General features: G+C 39.8%; 1 protein-coding gene across 3 annotated transcripts in view; it reads right to left on the reverse strand.

Moving 5' to 3' along the window:
- LOC124158017 overlaps positions 1-16,948 on the reverse strand; it is a 740,388-nt gene that overhangs the window by 575,353 nt on the left and 148,087 nt on the right. For all 3 annotated transcript variants that reach the window (XM_046533161.1, XM_046533162.1, XM_046533160.1), the window contains one exon: positions 8,931-8,973. The gene's annotated coding sequence lies outside the window, so the exon portion shown is untranslated. The remainder of the gene's footprint in view (positions 1-8,930; positions 8,974-16,948) is intronic.

A 16,948-nucleotide genomic window follows, 5' to 3' on the forward strand; every position in this document is an offset into this window, starting at 1 on the left:
TGTCATATTTTAAAGAGAAACCCAGTAAATGTGTGAAAGGTCATTGAAAGTCACCGTTTCCTAACAAAAATTCGGAAGTTATTAGTTTCTTAATCACCTTTATCTTGTATGATGTTAGATGCGATCTGGTGGAAGTTCTTAATAGAAGTAAAATTGGCCATTGCAATATTTCCTCTGAGTTTTATTACGACACTACGCGTTTCGTTGCTACAAACATCATTACGCTTGATTATATTGTTTGTTGCTACGAAACGCGTAGTGTCAAAATAAAACTCAGAGGAAATATTGCAATGGCCAATTTTACTTTTATTTTATTGATCACCTATTAAAATAATGGCGCTAATGATTAAAAAATTAACCAATATCATTACATTTAGACTCATTGGAATGCCAAGCACCGCTTTTGAATGCATTTATATATCTCTATTATTCACCGCCCCGAAAACAGTGCATTTGAACCTTTTGCAGCGGGAAATCTAACGAACACCAACCTAGGATTATTACAAACGCATGTGACCTTGACAGGAGCAAGGGAGCGGGACTCGAACCCGCGATTCACGATTTGGAAGGCTTGGAATTTATAACTGAGGCTTGAAAAGTCGTTGAACACTGTAATCTCCGTTGGAAATGAAGAAAGGGATTGAATGAGTAACGGAGACCGTCAAAAATATTAAACATGTCATAGTAAGATTAAGAAAAGAAGAAATTCCTAATTCAATTCCATAGCTCGAGAAAATGCGTTAAGCGGAGCATGGTAAATTAAATTCATGGAAAGCTTAGACTCTATGGTTAAGCCTTTGGAAAAAATTGTTTCAGCTTGATGAAAGGGGGAAGAAAGTTAACAAAAAAAGCGGCGTTTTTACATTTATTTCATGATTAAGAGATGAGATACATGTATGGAAGGAGTGGGCAGTTTTTAGAAATAAGAAATGAGGAGAGTAGGAAGAAAGAAGAAAATGAGTGGCGATGATGGAATAAGCCAGCGTTATCTTAAAAAAAATATGGAGGAAAACTTTCCTTCTTAGCGCAGGGCTGAATATTTCATCCTTTCCATTGCGAGATCTCTTATCCCGACGGCGACTGCCTCTCCGAGTGACCTTCATAATTCACACCCCCTGCCCACTCTCAACTCTCCCTCGTTTTGGCTTCATTTCGCGCGCGAGGGCCGCGTCGGAATTATTCAAGCGGAGACATTTCAGGTAACACGAGGGGGAGTGGAGGGAGGGGGGAAGGAGGGGTTGAGGGGGGTGGAGGGGAGAACACGGTGTAATGTGGGAGAGGGGATGGGGAAGTGGGCGGGAGGACTAAAGAGCAAAAGTGGTCAGGAGTACGATTTTAACCCATTAGACCAGGCAGGGGGTTTAGCGTATTTTTTTTAGCACAATTAGTAAAAATTTAAAGAGAGCTTGGCAAGCGTGCGTTTTTTGTGTGCATTACTATGTTACTATTACTATGTTGAAATGAACGCTTGCAATTTTCCACGATTATAGAAACATGCAAGCGTCGCAAATGTGTTTCAATATGGAAAAATTCCATTCCATTGCGCTTGGATCTTCGGATTTTATATGGAGTCTATGATATCACATAGGTACCTCTCGCTCGATCTGTCTCGGCTGGAGTTTCCTGACTCGTTTTTCAACTCTTTGGCAAGCACGATAATTGCATGCTTACCTCATTCAATTATTGATTGTTAATGTTTCATACTTGAGAAACAAGGAAACGCTGTCAAAGTTCAACCCTGCGTACTTACCGAAAATTTTGAAATGAATACGTTAATTATAAACAAGTAATGTTCCACGAAAAAAGGCGAAATACGACCCATGGAGAGGAAGTAATGTGTCGTCATAAAAGTTATTTCTCAAAGAAAAAAAGCGTATGAACTCGTCTATTCACTCGTATCAACTTATTTAATTTATGCTGATGTTGGTCACTCGTATACCCGATTGGCAGATCCTTCACCTCCTCAAGTAATGACTCCCTAGATTTACGTTGATCTTCTCCTCTTCTCTTCTACTGCAGACTTAAACCATTGTTTTCTTTTCATTAATTTTCAGCTTATATCTAATCATCATGTTTTCCATAGCTGATAGAATTTTCCTCATGTGTCTCTCCGTCTCTGCTATAATGCCTTCGGTGAATCGCAGCATAGTAATTTTTTGCCGTGGGTTTTCAATCCTGGCGCATTCTCTTTTACTTCAACAGCAACTTGATTTTTATATATATTGAGTAAAATTCTCCGGTCATTATAAAATACCCTAATTTATTTCAGTATTGTGAGCATTGGAGTCCAATCCACATTACTATGTGAGCATTCGGAGAGGCGTTAGGGCTGTAATAACGAAAGCATGGAGATTACCGAGAGGGCAATGGCGGAAAAAGTCCCCAAATGGTCGCAATTCGGATGAAAATCCAGTGGAAAATTATCTAAAAACTGTATTCTCACCTTTTTATCTGCATTCGGGAAAGGTCCATAATGTCTTCTCATATTATTCAGCGTTAATGAATCATTTAAAGACCGGGTAAAAAGTATATATGAATTTGTGTCATGATATCAATACTTTAAGACGACTGTGTATTGGGGTTGCATCCACGTTGGTTCTTGTCGAGCCGCATAGAAATAATTATCGAAAGATTATCAGAGCCATTTCACGGAATCTTTTACTCTATCCTTTACATATTGGCCTCGGCAATCAGCATGCAACACTTATTATTAACACAACAGTTATTTTCGGATAGAATGTCAAATAAAACAAAAATATAAAATTAAATTCGGGAAAAAAGGGGAGAAAGAATTGCATGAGCTCAGAAAATGTGAGGACTACGTGAAGGAGCACTTTGGAGATTAAGGGGTGGGCTTCGAGAGAGGGGGCGGGGGGCATTTGTGTTGAAGGGGTGGTTGAAAGGAAGCAGGAGGGTGGAGAGAATGGGTCGTCATTTCTCCCTCGTCCCCTGAGAAGGGAGAAAGGACAGAGATGTCAAAAAGAGGAGAAAAGGGATAGCAAAAGAGGGAAAAAAACGGACGTAGGAGCGCATGAAGTCCTTTCGAAAGGAGGAAGGGATCATTTTGGTGACAACGGAGGAACGTCAGTGGCCCTCCATTTAAGCGATGCTTAGGAATCAAAAGGAGACAGCGGGAGACGAGGTCTATCAGTGTGACCATCATGTGTTTCCGAAAGTGCCCCTCCATTTCGCTGTACACATGAGAGAGTGGAAGAAAATCCCTAATGCATCCGGGACAGACATTCATGTGAAAAGCTATCTATATGTATGTGAGTGGCGATGATTGTACTCTCTCTCTTTTCGGAGGGATTTCTCCCCACTCTTTCCAGAGCTGAAATACTGCAAGAGATCAGTTTGCTCAGATCAGTTTACCGCACTGTATACTGTTAAGGTCGTTAAAAAGTTGCAAACCTGGGCTTCCTTTTTCTTACTTCTTCTTAATAAATTATATTATTCATTGATGTTTGTTCCTCGGTAACAAGAGAATGGATTAAGAAATAGTGAGATATTAATGCCTTCGTCCCTGATGAATATTGTAATATTCGAGTCTCGTATTTCAAGTTTATGCATTTTATTTATTTTTTTGCAAATTGGATTCCTTGATACTCAATCATGCTGTGAATCTAGTTGGTTTTCCATCTTTGAAGTTTCGATGACTTCGCCCTCGGAGATGTATCAATAAAACTTGCAGATATAACCTGCACTGAAATTATTAGTTGATTGTTGGTTTTGGTTTACGGCTATTGGTCAATTAGTTCGAGGAAAATCACAAAATCATGGAGATATTTTATGTACCTACTCCCGTTTGGGTTCTTAAACTATGTTTGATCTATGCACCGCTTCAATATTATTCTTCTACCTAGACATCAGTTGTGTTTATGAGTATTTTCTTTTTTAGATACTTATATGGAATATATATTGTGAATATAATAAGTATTTTACAGACCCTTTCCTTCTAAATTTACTCTTTTCAACTGCTTGCACAGCCCTTATTTTCTGAATTGAGTTTTTGAAGGTAAACGTGAGATTTTGATGCATCAAATTTAGTGTAATGTTAATCAAATTTGTTTCAGGCTTTCGGATTTCATTTCTTCCTTGGGAATTGAATATGTTTATAGTTATTGTAAAAATGCTGTGTAATTTAAAGCTCTGATTATATTGCTGCATCAAAGTTTTGATATTTTTCTCTCGAGATCCCGAATATTAAATTTGGATCGAAAATTTTACCCATGAGCGATGGCCAGTCCGCATTAAACGACAGTGATGTCACTGAGGTGGAAACATAGCTCTTATCGGAGGGTGAATATATATTCCGCGAGGCGTACAGCATTCACGGTGGGGTAATAGGTTGCCTTTTAGGGTCACGTAGCATAAATATCTCCCATGGATTTCGACGGTGGCGTGGTAGTAAATCTGGCGGCGTTTCATTTGTTCGAAGAGATTTCGGGGGAAAAATTCCCGCTCGAAGCAAGAGTCGGGATTGTCCGGAAGCAGTGGGTTGGGGGGGGGGTATATATCTACGGGGGTGGTTGGAAGAGAGCCTCGATTGATGAATAGGCGCAGATGAAATCGCCCCGAGGGCCATTAATCTTTGAAACCGCCCGGCGGCGGCTGAGTCCAAAGCGTAAAGGTAGTCGATGGTAAATCACGCTGAGAAATGCCACCGAGGCATCTCAATCACTCTTCTTCCTTCTTCAACCCGAAACCATCCCCTTCCTCTCTAACGTCACTCTTCTACTTCTGCCTCACTAGCGCCCTCTACCACCGCCTTAATTTCATTTTTCCGGAGCAAAAGCAAGGCGCGAATTTCCAAATCAATCATTCGAAGAGTACCTAGCGAAAAAGAATGATCTCCAGGCTATCAAATTCGCGGTGGATTACCTTTCTGCAATCCAGTGTCTACCTCGCTTTCCGGTTGCTCTTCGAAATCCTGTGTCGTCCCAATAAACTGATGATGACGTCAGATAATCAGCGTCGAGCAGGGAATAACAAGAGGAAATAATTAAACCATTCAATGTGAAAAGCGCGGCTGTTCACCCAGCTGATTTTCAGTGGTGCCATGGACCCCTTATTGCAGTAAGGCTTTCGTTTTTAATCGAAATCCATGTATTCGTTCAGCCATCTAATCTGCATGCCTCACATTATATTTATGGAATAAAAGTAGGAAGCGAATTTCTAAATTTTGCCAGCGAAAAATTTGAAAGAGCATTTTTGTGCCAGATGTAGGCTGGATAATATAGGTGGTATTTGGTGAAGCGAATCTATTTTTATAATAAATTTTCTTTTTCCATATACATTGCTTCATTGCCTCCAGCAAACCTTGTGTGGGGAACAACCTTCGTTTTTTTGAATAAACTCGGTTCACTCGGTTCAAAGTGCATCACGAAATGTTTGAGTACGGCATATTTATAATATCTCATTCAGTGGGTTTTAGTTTCATTTTTTATATAGTTTTCAATAAAAATGGAAATTTGCAATTTTGTTGTAAATAAGAGAGCTATTTTGGTCCAAAATGGGTATGAAACTATTCCAGAAGTAAATGATATGAGTGTCTGAAAGAGTCACATTAGTGGTATAGAATTAGAGTCATCTCGTTAGACCGCACCTAATTTCTCGGCCTGAGATGAAAATACCGCTACATAAAATCAAGAAATTAAAACAGTATTTCATCATCACCTTCCGTGCAAATATAAGAAAGTTATCCAAGAATTGTTGATTGATAGTTCTAAAGATATGGCTTTTTACACTCGTTTTTTAAATTTCTGTCAGAGCACCTGCTTTAAAGTTGCTAACCTTTGGAGAAGCATTATTTCTATCGTTTCATGCTCGAGTGGAAAAGCTATCGTGGCACCCTCGGCAGGGTCCTTAAAGTCTGATGGCTCACGTGAGTGCTCAAATGAGAATGCTGGCCTTCCGCTTTTGTCCTGGCTCATACGTGACCCGTGTTGTCTTTAGCCGTCGTCTGCTGTTTTTTTCTTTCCGTAAAGTCGCCTGTCAATAGGAGCTTCTGCCCCGTTTCCTGGGCGACCGGCCGATCTGTTACCTTATCTGGGTCGTTTCAGTCTTTGACGTGGGGGGTTGGGCTGCCTTTTCCTCGGGACACATCGAGGCTCTCGCCGCATCTCGGTTCGCCGTCGTAAAACTTCCTCGCGGCCCCACTCACGTGATCTTCGATCGGACCTGCTTCAGCGGCTGCATATCTAGATGCATGATGTCTCTCACACAGTGGCCACCTCTCCACTTCTCCCTCAGCTGCGAGCGCAGCGCCGTTCTCTCCTGTGCGGCTATGTCGGCTCCTCTGTGTGGTTGGATAACTGAATTATGAAGTGCATGTACACCAGGATTGGTTATGCTGATTTGGCCCATGCATACTTGATGGAACTCTGCGACGTATGAATTATAGGATTTGCAATATTCCACCGCATCTGAATTCATTTGCTCAATCGGTTACAAAACATTCAAGGGAATAATAGATTACAGGCAGCACATAATTTGCAGGAACAGTTATTTAAAGTCACCAGTAATGAGCAATGAAGACATAGCAGATTATGCAAGAATTCTATGAAAAAAAAGTATGGGAAAAGGACGAAAATAAATGCAATATTATGTGCCACTAACAGTCAAATTTTAAAAGCAAGGAGGGAATGCTATAAGAGATATGCCTAACCTACTTTGACCTCGTTGATCCGAGCACCCATGGTGCTTGTATAAGACTGCTTTCGGCCATTTAAAAATCACTCCAATTCTAGCTAAACTCAAAACCGTTCCGGAAAAATTCTCCCTTTCACTCAATATAACTGATAATGCACTTAAAAGTATACCGGGACTAGCCGCGGTGATAACTTTTACGGGAGTCACCCGCAATGCACAATCGTGCGACAGTTCAACAGAGAAAAAATCATCCGCCTTGTCCGGGATCCCGGTGAAGGCGGATGATTTTTTCTCTGTGGATCTTTCGCATGATAATGCACTTTTGAAAAACCTCTGGGACTATCAACCTCCACTAATACCTAAACACCGCCTACCCAAATCTGCCCATCCCATACCTATTCCGCAACCCCTCCGTAGCTTTTAAAATGCCATGACTCAAAATCACCCAAATGTGGCAAAATGTTTTCTCCTGAAAGGAAATTCTAGCTCAACGCCCAGGAGATAGCTAAAGCAGCTGTGAACTGCGGCAATCAGAACAGTGACATCTACTTGGATCTTGGACTTCGTCAGTCTCTTAATAATGGGATTTGAAGGAAGCGTGGTAGCAAATGGGGTAGGGCGATGAGCTACTAATCGAAGGGTACCGAGATCGAACCCTGAGTGAACCGTAAAATTGAATCTTTTCAGAGTGCGAGGTTGCTTAGGAAGAGGACCTGCTTCTCTTGCAGAGAATCGTGTTTGTTGAGGGTAAGCTCAGTCCTCGCCTATCCTAATTCAACCGTTGCTATGATTCTCTGAGTCTATGTTGAAGCCGGCCGGTCACATACATTAGTACTGGAATATTAAAGTGAATTATTTAATTCACATGTTAACTAGGGTGCCTCGTTTCACTCATCTCATCATCAACTCATCATGGGAGATGTTTCTAGTATCAGTCTAAACATGCCATGCAGTATGGGTTTAACTGGTTTAATTTTTACCCTCATCGATTGAAATCATCCTCAGCAATTTTCCCTAAATTTTAGAAATTTCTCCTTTAATTCCGACTATTGTCTGGGATTAATTGGGATTTATTATATTGAGATGGACAGGAGTGAAAGAAGTTCTTCATGAGTTTCTACTGCTATTACTTAAAAAAATTACTGCTCCAGTGGCATTAACAATGGAGGCATTCCAAATTCAAATGCTCTTTTGTAATGATAACACGGGAAGAGAGCTAAAATGTAAGGAAAGAGTGGTTTTGGGCTAATAGATCAATAGCTTAAATATCTCCGCTCTTAGTTTTTGCTTTGCTTCACGGATCTTCTCATTCATAACTTAGTTCTAACTCCAATATTATTATGTATTCCAAGAGATTATATTACTTATGTGTATAAAAAGCGTTAGGAACGTACAAAAAATTGAAATGTGACATTTTATGCATCATGAATGCTGCATCACTTACGTCCGGATCTAGTTTCAATAGCATTTCCTTAAAATATAGCTTTATAATTTAGCTCACTTTCTTCGCTGTATGCTTAATTGGAGTATACATAATATTTTTTGTTTTTCAAGCTAAAAAAGTATTCTTGCCTGCCGCTTAACTGAAATAATGTCACCCAAGGGGACCTACGAGAAAGACCGAATGTATCGGTATTTACTCCAGTATTAAAATAGGGCCATACCACTGCCCTTCCAACTTTATTATTGCTCATCCTTTTCACGATCGCCACACTAGTTCCTTCGGTTAAACTATCGACAGAGTCTCTCTCTCCATTTTCTAAGTAGACGATTTCGAATTTCCTCCAGATTTTCCATTTTTTCCCTCCAGCTTCACACCTGTGTCGCGATATCTTTCGTCGGATTTTTATCGCAGGTTTTACTTCCCCCTCCCCCCTCCTCAGTTCCCAATCTCGTCTCACCGGCATGTGGCGCTCTCGGTTCCATATTATACATATCAGCAGCCTCTCAATTTCGTGCTCCGATGGACTCGAATGCGAGGAAAGGCGACGTTATTTTTTAAGTCCCCTTCTTCGAAAGGGCTTCCCACAAAAACCTCAACAAAGGAAAGGAGGCTCTCGAGATCCATTGATATCGTGTAAATTGTATCACGTTGGCTTTTTCTCCTCGAATCCTTTCATTTCACGAGACCTTTTTTTTGCGCGTGCACCACCCACAGTTGGGTAAAAAAATCGCGCGCGTTCCGAATCGCGTAAAAAAATGTATGGAAAGTAGTTCGCCTCTAGATGCATTTCTGAAATTTCCTACTTCATGCGCAAGTTATATTTGTAAAAACTTACCACAATACTGAGAGTATCTTCTGCGCCGTGCTCATGAGGAAATCTGAAACAAAAAAATGTTTTTTAAGTATTGATCCTTTCAAATAAAAAAAAATTATTCTATGCTATTTTAGAGCAAAATAGGCTATTTATTTAAAAAAAATGATCAAAATTCATTTTACCGGAATTATATATTCAATGCGATATTATGAATGTAATTATCAGAAATTAGGAATGGAAGTGTATACGCTTGAGTAATGTGTATTTAATATAGAGCAACTGCCATTTGCCATTCATAAATTATTTTCCTTGAATTACCAAAAATATCATTGTCATATTGCATTGAAGATTTCATCTATTGAATCAATATATGAATGAATACATTTGTTACATAGCTGACTGTAGTAAAATTATGTGTGCAGAAATTGTTATAATTTTATGTAATATCCACCGGTATATTTGTAAGCTATTAGCAGCCTCAATGTTACATGAAGTTATATCGAGGCTCAACATTTAATTTTGTAATGCAAGTAAATGAGAAATTATATTACCGATATATTTTTTTTAGGAAACACACGCTATCAAACATTTTTTGAGAAGAATTTTTCTCTGCGACTCGCGTTTTCTTACCATGCTCCGTTAGATTTCCGGAATATGGTTCTGAGAATATTCTCCTAGAAATGCATTACAATTTTGGCACCGTAAAATGAGTATCCTAATTCTAATGATCACAAGGTTGCTATATAGAAAGTTTGTGTTTCATAACAGTCATCTTTGTGCATGGCAAGAAATCCATCTCCGAACTGCCATTCCTTGAAAATCCAGTACGTGATGCCTGATACTCTTGGTATATACCCGCTGGTTGTCGGTTTGCCTCTCCTCGATATTTACTCATAATAGGTAAGTTTGTATAGTATAATTGGAATTAATTGCAGCATAATTTCCCTTAAGTAGTCTTGAATTAGGATGTGATCCAATTGGATCGAATGACAGGATGGGGCGGGTTTGCCGATACACGATGTTGAAACTCCCTGAAAAAAAGTAGTCCTCCTCTTCACCATGATTTTCTTTACACTCGAAGACCCCCTTCCACCCAAACAACTTCCCCTCGAATTCAAACTGCAGCGGTCGCTTTCGGAACTAAATGTCAGCGACCGTTATCGCGGAGTTCTCCCGAAGTATCCTTTCCCCTTAACGAATGATTTTTCCTTCAAATCTTTCGAGCGTATTTCTGTCGTGTTCCGAATTTTAATCAGGTGTTCTAGTTGATTACCTTGTAGGGAATGAATAGGATTCTTAGTTGAATGGTTATTGATTGAACAATTGAATAATACATTTGATATAATCAAACAACGTGAATTATAAAACAAAATCATTGAAATACGTTCTATTAAAAATATTGTGAATTATTCTGCAATTTTCCACTGGAAATTTATGCGGCAAGAAACCGTTAGGCACTACACACTTACGTTTTGGGACATGTCGTGCCGTGAAAATAAATCAGATGAAGAAAACAAATTATTTTATTCATTTTTGAAATGTTCGTTGTCGTTATCGTTGTTTAGCAGGATTTTTTAAATCATTGGGCACTGGTGTTCAGAGAGGCAGATCTGAGGGTTGCTAGAGGAGTTCTCTTTATCCTTCAGAGAGGTTGCTGGAGACGACATCATCCCTCCAAGTTGTTTATGGTGTTAACCACATCCGTCGCATGCGACGTAATGGTGGAGAAATCCTTGCAGTGGTGCTTCCGATTCGAGGCCGAGTTTTCTGCCTTCGGCGATGAATAGCAGACCCTCGCGTGCCAGTAACTCAAGAGGGAGAGAGCAGAACGCCGTTGCATTGTCGTGTCCATCCTTACTCTCCCTCTCAGTGTTATCCTCGATTCCTCACCTTACCACCCCTGTCTCTAGCAATACGATGGCTTCTTAAAATGGAATCAAAAGTATTAGGAGGTGTTTTAACGGGGTATTACCTAATGCAAAATTGGTTCATGCCATTTGCATTTCCCGAGGCACAATGTTTTGGAAAATGAGTCATACATAACGTAATTTATTACCGTCATTTTGCTTGCCACTTATTGGTATGTTTCGTCCTCAAAATGTTTTAAAAATGAGCATATTTCAATAAGTTTTTAAATTTCCCGTGGTTGAGTTATCTCCTGACTTATCCTACTCAACTATTTTCTTTCTTATTTCACATTTTGTTTTCATTTTTCGTTTCAATTTTTTGTTACTAATTTTTGTTTTCCTTCTTCCCGGCATATATTCATTATTGCAACCGTTAAAATTTCTTGGCGGTGGCTTGAACTCGTTTCCTCTCCGAAGCTGCCTTATAGCTTCCGCAAAGTTGTGTGAGATTGAAGTATTTTATGTGAGCAACTATTTTATCATAAGTACTTTTTCATTCTTAAAAAATGGTCATTCTTCTCATAAATCATTACGTGTTTTAAATTCCGTAGGTGGATAGTGTTTGGCCATGGCGTTCATAGTATGGAGAACGAACGGGGAGACAGAGTTTTCCTCTAATCGCAGGTTTTCCGTAGCGGAGGTAGAGAAACATATGGGAAGAGCACGTTGAGGGATTTCAGCCCCTGAGGACGCATCGGCTGAGTCGAGGGGTTGGTTCAGAGGGAAAGGGTTGGTTGCACTGTGAGATAGATTGAGAGAGGGTGGAGGGATAATTCTCCCGGATTAGCGATAAGAGTCTAGGGTCTCTTTGTAGGGTGAGGAGGGTGGGTGGGTGGGAAGTGAAGGGCTCGATAATGAAGCCGGGAGTTTCGGTCTTCCGAATTCCGTTGGTTGTTTGGGGGCGGGGGGAAGAGTTTGGTGGTGAAATTAAAAGGGGTGGTTTTATCAGATGGGTGGAGTTGAGGGGTCGGGGGGGCAGAGAAGGAGATACCTCCATAGGAAACAGTGTCGCAAATAATAGGACGGAGCCTCGGATAGGATGAGCTGCTACTCTGATAGCTCCCAATGAGAACGCTAACCACGACTTTCCCTTTTTATAGCCATGGATGCTGAGATAAACCCAATGATTTAAACCCTATTGCCGTGAGGCATGGGGTTAATATTGGTTAAAAGTTCCTTCATTTTATGTATATGTGGAGGAGAGCTCCGCTTAGTCTCCTGTTTTATGATAACCTCGGTGTTAGGTAATTATTTGTAGGGAAAGTCATAGCAAGAATATTCCATCGCATTATTGCCTTGTTTCTGTTTTATTTTTATTTTTTGAGACTGTATATCTTATTAGTAACGTAGCGTGTGATTCAAGGAATTACGATTTTCTTCAGGCGTGGTAGACAGAGAGAATGTGAGATGCCCCTTTACCTAACTTGTTGTTCTTTCTCCATGCATGAATTGGTGATTAATTTAGTAGAAAATGGTTTATTTTAACCTAGCTTTCAGAAATATAGGAACTTAAAATATCATGGAGAAGTTTTCCACTATAATTAATGTAAAGGGCCTCTCTTTTTATCACGATTTAATTCAACCTTTGTTTCAGCCATCTGTAACCATATAAAACTGACATAACTCCCAGAAATTTCTCAGAATTTGTGTGATGTGTGTGGAACTTTGGAAAAGTAGTGACCTGCCGTGTAAAAGTGGCGGCTGACGTAAGTATCCCGGGTTCAAATCCAGATGAGGGTTTTATCTGGGATTTAAATCCGTCCTTTAAAGGTTAATGGACGACCTAGGTTCTAGATGATGAAGTGCCACGTGGAATTACGAAGTTTTCCTTTTTATTATACGTAGTTAAAATATTTAAATTTGAGGTACAGGAGAATGATGCCTAGGGCCTACGTTATATAAACTAAAAATTTCCAGGCGATGGGATACGTTTCACGCGAGTAATTTGCCGCCGATCGGCGTGAAGAATGTGTCTTCTTTAAAACACGAGTGCTTGCGTGCGTGTGTGTCAGGTGAAATGGAAGGAAGTGCAGGGAGGGTTGTTGATCTGCGTGGATGATGATATCTTCTCGTACCTCTTATCTCTCTCTTGCTATTATTCCACTCTCACTTCGATCCTGGCTTTCCCTTCGAATTAGCATGAAGTGGAGCGGAGCATCTGTTACCTGGGAAAAGGGGTTCGCTATACCTATCATGCGAGGGGGGTGTTTAACTGCGAGAAGTAAGGCGGTCGGGAAGTGGAGATGGGGAGGAAGGCAGTCATCGGGAGAGAGAGGAAGCCTCAAGGCGCCCTCGTCTTCTGCTGGGATATTTTCCATTCGCTGCGTATGCTGTTTCGCGGGGGTGTTTAGTATTTGGGGGTGTGGTTGTGGCGGGGTGAGTATGTGGGAAGTGGAATGGAGAACGAGCTGTTTGTGTGGGGAAGTGGGTTCACGTGCTACTGATCACAAGGCCGCGAATATCTTCAACGTGTCTGCATTTTATCTCCACTTATTTCGCTTAATCATGCCCCTCACACATGCATAAGCAACCAAACCTTTCGCAAAAACCAGGTGATTTTCTGGAAATCAGTGACATGGAACTATCGCGGGTTTCCAACCGAGTCAAGAGTTATATTTTATCCGATGTTGTTATCACCGAAGTTTCATTGAATAAGCCGGACACTATTTCATTGCAACCTAGAATAATGGCATCTTTATGATTGGTTGTGGTAGAAAACTACTTCATTGAAGGACTTTCAACCGTCAAAGCTTCTCCGTCAAACATTTCTCAAATCTCTCTTGCCTTGAAAGTATTATCACTCTATTGCGATGTATTTTAAAATTTTGTAAATAAACTTGTATTTTATTTATTTTTGACTTGTGTCTTTTAAATTAATTTCTTGACACTTATGTGCCCGAATATATTGTGCATTTTTAATATCTTCCAACGATATATTGTTCATAGCGAGTATTGTTTAATCTATGGTTTCCAGGAGATATTGTATGAATTAAACCTAGTTGACTTATACGTATAATCCACGAAGGTGCCTCAACCATCATTTGGCGGGTGATTTTAGGACAATTAGCGTTTCAACATTGAAATATTTAGGTGTTTGTACTATTTTGGTGCAATCAACCACTGTAACAATTTAAAGTTAAATTTTAGTAACATTTTAATAAACACGCTCTGTTGTTTTTTTGCAAGATTTTTCAGGTCAAATCTTGCAACTCAATATTTACCCACTCACCGATTAGGTATCAAGCTGAAATTTTCAGGATGACTCGGAACCAGGATACAATGCAATATTCTAGCACTTTTATTGTTATTTTAATTGTATCTCGATTTTTATTCGGTATTTAAAATTAAATATGGAGATTAGTTCAAAAACTGGCCACCACAATCCGATGGCAGCGCTGCGATTATGAGCAAGAATGACAGATTCATAGCAACGAAATCGTTTACATCAAAGTTCGTTGAAAAATTGGTTGAACAAAAATTTACTTGTATTTCTTGTAGTTCGCAATATAAAAGTTGTTTATACAAGGATTATTTTTATTTTATATTATTTACAATGAAGGTGACGGTAGGGAGGAGCATGGGAAGGGCTGAGGAGGAAGGTGGTTTCTGCGCGCGGTAGAGGAAGCCTCATCAAGAACTCTTGATGGGAGGAAGAAGGTCTTCTCCCGACTGTACTTGTAAGTGCTGTTTCGGGATCGTGAGGGCGGGGTTCTGTGTGAGGCGAGGGTTGATGGAATTGGTGCGGCTTATTTGTGTGGTTAAAGTGGGTTTACGCATGACTGAGCACGTAGCCAGGAACGTTTTCAAGATGTCGACAAAATATCTCCAATACACTCTGCTTAACCACACTCCAAGGCATCTGTAAACACAAGTCGTGTTGTTTTCGTGTATTCGAGAAATGTAGCATTCGTAGCTCAATAATTAGTGCTCTTCCAGCAAATAGTAAGCAGAAACTCTTTGTTGCTTCCCACCATTTCAAGGAATCTATTTCCTCCAGTATTAAATACTTTCATAAATATTAAGTCATAAAGAATTAATTTTGTCCATTTCCATCTGTGCTTAGATAAAAGCAATTAAAGTGCTGTAGGAACCTAATTTTTTATTATTATTTAGAACATGAAAGGTTAAAATATTTGAAAATTCTTATGAATCTAGAACATTTCTTTCATTTAATGATGGCCTTGTAGATATTTGAACATGCTGAGATGCTTGTACCCTCAAACATTTTCATAAAAAACCCCCCACAATATCTCGTAAATATGGTGCACGACCAATGCTTTAGATTTGAGGAAATTTTTGTGTTGGTATTAAAACTTATGGAACCTCGAAAATCATTAAACAATTTTCTGTAGCGCTTTCAAATATTTTACTAAAAATATTGGTTGGGATTTCTGGTGAAATTAAGGTAGAAGCTTATGAGTCAATAACTTTATTGGTTATAGATAAATAATTTAATGCCATGCGATGTTTTCTATGCATTATGAAACAATGATTTCGAAAATTTATCGAATGTATAACTCTCAAGTAAAAAATAAAACTCGCATGAACCCTGCCCATGCCGTAGAATTACCCTTCAGTGCCTTTCTTCAATTAGAAAACATTTTGGCGAGATAATTACTTCCGTGATATGAATAATATCTCATTCTCCGTGGTTCATCCCTTTTGATGGCTTTGGATAGGTAAGGATAGAGCTCAGCTTGTGCTAAGTTATGGACGGTTTCTGAGAAATATTTCTTATTTAGGGTGGTCGGATATACCTTTCTTCGGAAACACATGAGACGTAGAGGGCAAGCGGTTTTTTATGTCTTTAAAATTATTCTGCTTAAAATCTTGCTATGAGGGAGTGTAGATGGGTTGAAGAGGTGTTTCAGGAGGCGGAATTTGGAGAAGGAGACTTATAGGCATGACGGTGGATAAAGAGGATAGATCATCTTCCTCCTGAGTCGAAGGCAGTTCGGTGATCGCGATAGTAGCGGCTCTGAGCGGGAGGGATCCGAGGTTCTGCGGAGAGCGTCGAGGGAAGTCCTTGAGGGGAGATGGGAGGCAGGTGTTAATGTTGGAGGGAAGGAAAGCTGCCGGGGGGGGGGGGAGGGGGGGGGAGGATATCCGTATATGTATATGTATGCAGTGGGGGGTTGAATTCGGAGGGAAGGGGTTGATTCTGGGGTGGCTAAGGGAGGGTGCGTGGGGGGGGGGATGAAGGCGCGAGCGTTGTGGAGGGAAGCGGATTGGGCGTGGTGAATATTTTGTCTCGAGCACCCTCACAAATGGAGGGCCTTGCTCAGGGCTGTATCGCAGGTTCAGTACTAGGGTGCGAATTTTTCAAATGCCATCGAACACGTCATATCTTGATTCAAGAGTCTCGGGTTCTACTTTTTGGAATCTTGGCAAGATGGGATCAATAATACCTTTTTAACACTTAGAGTACCGGGGAGCGCCATCGCACTCCCATCTCTCGCGAAAAGTGCCAGGAGCGCTATCACGCTTCTCATGCAAAGCCACTCTTAGATGCTGATTATTAACTAATAATGCAATTGTCAATATTAATTTTATTTTAACATTAACTATTTTCTTCAAATTATGAAAATTAACTCATATTACCAAAAATTCGTCAAATAATGTAATAAAAAGGTGAAACTTCATATAATAAAGATTTCCTAAAGTTTTTGAACACATATCTTTACTTGTTTTTGAGAACAATAAATAGTTATGGTACTTTTTCACACGATTTATTCAATACGACCGGTTTCGTCGCAGAGGCGACATCATCAGGTACAGAAATCGTTATAATAATCGTTATAATCGTTATTATAACGATTTCTGTACCTGATGATGTCACCTCTGCGACGAAACCGGTCGTGTTGAAAAAATCGTGTGAAAAATTACTATAACTTTTTAATGTTCAGAATGGATTTCACAAAGTAAAGCCGGAAACAATCAAGTTTATTGTTTTTGAGACCTAATTTTTTTCCCTAACCTACTGCAAAATCAGCAAAAATTCCTCGGCACTTTTAGCGTAGTACATACCTAGAAAATCGGTTGACACTCAAAGGGTTAGTATTCAGCAATATTTGAGGAAAATTATTATTTGAGTGGAATATTACAAAGCTACTACCACTCCAATCACCACCA

The sequence above is a fragment of the Ischnura elegans genome, chromosome 4 (genome assembly GCF_921293095.1).
Source record: "Ischnura elegans chromosome 4, ioIscEleg1.1, whole genome shotgun sequence".
Taxonomy (NCBI): Eukaryota; Metazoa; Arthropoda; class Insecta; order Odonata; family Coenagrionidae; genus Ischnura; species Ischnura elegans.